The sequence below is a fragment of the Sorex araneus genome, chromosome 1 (genome assembly GCF_027595985.1).
Source record: "Sorex araneus isolate mSorAra2 chromosome 1, mSorAra2.pri, whole genome shotgun sequence".
In the NCBI taxonomy this organism is placed as follows: Eukaryota; Metazoa; Chordata; class Mammalia; order Eulipotyphla; family Soricidae; genus Sorex; species Sorex araneus.
The window spans coordinates 15,197,124-15,200,961 of NC_073302.1; the positions used below are offsets into that span (position 1 = coordinate 15,197,124).

Genomic DNA, 3,838 nt, shown 5'->3' on the forward strand with positions numbered 1-3,838 from the left:
CATGTATTGAGGATGAGGGTCATATAATCTTGTTCAAAACAACTTGCTCTTCCTAGCAATTTACTCTCTGTCATCCCCTCCCAGATGTAAGCCGGAGTCTGGAAGTTGCTTGAACATTATGGCTGTTAATACTACCAAGCTATAATTTTCAGGCTAATGGAAGATGTATTGGCAAAAGTTGACATTAAGTGGAACTAATTGCACTGTAACTGCTAAATAACTAAGAAATAACTACCCTGTAATTTATGGTTCAGTGTGGACTATTCAGTAACTTTGGAGCTCTTTGTAGAAAAAGGAACTCAGTGATGCATGAGCTGCCAAACTTCCCACCATTCAGAGGACTCTGGAAGCTGATATAGTGAATTGCGTAAACATGCAAGTCTGCAGTTTATAAAAGCAACCTGCCCTACTTTATGGATAATGACTTCACTTTAATGATTAGTGGATGAAAATAGTGGCTAGTGGAATCTTAGTTGTAGGTTCATTGTGGGTTGAAATCCTGAGCCTTGTGCATATTTAAGGAATAAGTCTTTTTATGCTATTATTATGTTAATGGGGAAGATATTCTTCTATGGACAAATGAGTTGAAGAAAGAAAGGACATGTGAAGAGACCTATACACCATTACTTTCATGTGTGTAATAGCCTCATATCTCATAAGACTATAGATATAGGTCCTTCCAAACCTCTTTTGCAATTGCAATACTCCTTTATACAAGCATCTACCAAATTATCTAATTAACTTCTTTGTGACCCATTTTTCTTTTCCATGCTACCTGAGTCCTCAAACCCTTATCTTTCAACACTGTGATTCATACAACACAAATCTCAAAAGATACATTTCTTAATATATGTATATATTAATATGGCTAAATATATGTTGGAAATATTGAATACTATATCACCCTCTAAGAATTTCAAACCTCAAGGCTGTAAAAAGTCATATCAAATATGTGTTAAATTTTTAACTTGAATTAAGTTAGCTTTGCTAAAGCTACAATTATTCATGTATGTGTATGTGCCTATGCATGTTTGTGTGTATGTATGTATGGTGATTATAAAGAGTTATGTTTGGAGTATCACCTTTCACTTAAGTGAGAGGAGGAATCCAGAGTTCCGACCTCCGTCGACGATCAAAGATTAGGGACTCTGCCTCATTTGCCAAGGCATTGAAAATCAGATGGGCCGGACACATAATGCGATTTGAAAATAACCACTGGACTAGAGCCATTACCAACTGGATTCCATAAGTCGTCAAAAGAATGCCTGGCCGCCCACCTATGAGATGGTTAGACTTCTTCGTCAAGACCTTGAACCAATAATTTGAGGCTCTTCGTGTTCCTGGAGCAAACAGACGCCATAGGGCTACACTAGCATGTGACAGGGATGACTGTACACATTACTGGTGCTGCTCGAGCAAATCGATGAGCAAGGGGATGACAAGTGATACTTATATATGTATATATACCTATGTATAAAATCTTTTTTGCCATCATTACCCCATAAAGCTTTATAGTCTTCTGAAAAGAACTTATGTAAAACAAGGGCATCCAACTTAGATCCTCTTCTCCTTAGTTTATTTTTGTTAGTTTGTTTTAGGTCACACATGGCTATGCTTTGGTTTTATTCCTGGTTCCACGCTTAGGGATCAGGAACACTCCTGGTGGGCTCAGAAGACCCATGTGGTGTCAGTGATGTGAACCTAGATCAGGCAGACGCAAGGCAAGTGCCCTACTCACTGTACTGGCAATCCAGCCCGCGATTCCTCACTCTTTAGAATACAGCCTTTACTGAAGAGCTGCAGCCATGGCTCTGAGCTACCCCATGGCCGTGGGCCTAAACAAGGGCCATAAAGTGACCAAGGACATGAGCAAGCTGAGGCACAGCCGCCGCCATGCGCGCCTCACCAAACACACCAAATTCTTGTGGGACATGATCCGGGAGGTGAGCCGCGCACCATGGAGCTGCTCAAGGTGTCCAAGGACAAGCGCGCCTCAAGTTCATCAAGAAAAGGGTGGGCACCCACTTCGGGGCCAAGAGGAAGAGCGAGGAGCTGAGCAACGTGCTGGCTCCCATGCGCAAGGCGGCCACCAAGAAGGACTGAGCCCCGGTGGCAGCAGGAACGGCGATCCAGGGCTGTGCGTGTGCGGGGGATGGAGGCAAGCAGGCGTTGAGTTCTGGAACTGTTTTTTTTAATCATAATTAAATATGTGCAGTCTTGGGAAAAAAATAGAATACAACCTTTACTCGTGATGCAAGTTAGCTATTCTTTTCTCTTCTTGTTCACCGACATCATCCTGATAAAATTGACCCTATTCTGCCTGATCAAAGTTAGTGTTTCTTTCAGGTTCTTAACGTGGTCTATTCCAGATATCTGCACACTGCTTTATAATCATTTGCCTTCCTGATTTAAATGAGGATTTTTAAATTGAGACACAGTTTACAGATTGAACCTAATGGTCTTTGTTTGAGGAAGCTGTTCTGTGCATTGAAGGATATTTAATAACATCCTTGGGGTTAACCTACTGTTGTCAGTGGTACCAGCATTATACGATCATTCCTATTCTGACAAAAACATCACCAGATACATCTAAATATCTCATAGGATACAATATCACTCCCTGTTGAGAACCACTAATTCAAACTGGTACTGCCAGAGGTCAGACTTTATTTAATTAAAGGACTGAGATTTATAAAGTTATTAACAATTGAGTTTTAGGCATATAATATTTAAAATTTGTCACTTGTCCCTTGTCGTCCCGTTGATCTTTGATTTGCTCCAGTGGACACCAGTAACGTCTCTATTCGTCCCTGTCAAGTGCTAGTGTAGCCCAATGATATCTGCTCACTCCAGGAACAGGAAGAGCCTCAAACCTTTCATTCAGGGTTTTGACGAAGAAGTCATTTAACATTAACAACAATGGGTCTCATCCTTAAATTTGTTTATATATATTTTTTTATTGAATCACAGTGAGATACACAGTTACAAAGTTGCTTATGATTGGGTTTCAGTCATATAATGTTCCAACTCCAACTGATATCTCTTCACCAGTGTACCCAATACCAATGTCTTCAGTTCCCCATCCCTGACTGCCTCTACATAGGCATTTTTCTCTGTCTCTTTGTCTCTTTGTCTCTCTCTGTCTCTCTCAGTGTAAATATCTCTCTCTTTTCTTTTGGATTTTTGGGCATTATGTCTAGAAAATGGACAAGTATGATAGTAATAGAAAGAATAACTCTGGAAAAGAACTAAGTGTTGAAAGTAGGTAAAGGGACAAGATATAATATTTTAACACCAATCCCACACGAAACATCTACTTTGTTCCATCAGTGTTCACAGTGATTACTCTTATGTAAGTTGAAATATGTAACTTAGAAAAATTTTGAAAGTTGTTAAAAAATGCTATTTTATTCAACATATCTAAACTAAGGACTGAATTAAATGTTGAACTCCTTATGAATCAATTTTTTCAAAAAAGTAAAATATTAGACTAGAGGTCAAGAAAAATTTTAAAAACTTGATGTCTTGTATAGTAGATTATCTAAGCTACTTTATTAATTTCTTTCTCAAAAACCAATTGCATTGCATTTATATTCAATATAACTGAGCAATATATTGAAACAGAAACATCACTGTGAATAGTATTTTTCATTTGGAATCATTGCAATCTCCTCTAGAAGGTTCAGTATGTATGTCCTGTTGTTTCTGGGTTATATTTATTTTATGTTATTTCTTACTTTCTTGCATCAATTGCATACTCAGAGCTATTCCTCTTATTGATTTCATTGTGTCTTTGCCAGCAACTGCCCTTAAAATATGCTGACCCTACTTACCTTCT

The 3,838-nt window shown here is 38.6% G+C and overlaps 1 pseudogene; it reads left to right on the forward strand.

Annotated features, from left to right (window-relative positions):
* The first annotated feature begins 1,805 nt into the window (after positions 1–1,805).
* LOC101537491 (60S ribosomal protein L36-like) lies at positions 1,806–2,103 on the forward strand (annotated as a pseudogene).
* Positions 2,104–3,838: the final 1,735 nt, after the last annotated feature.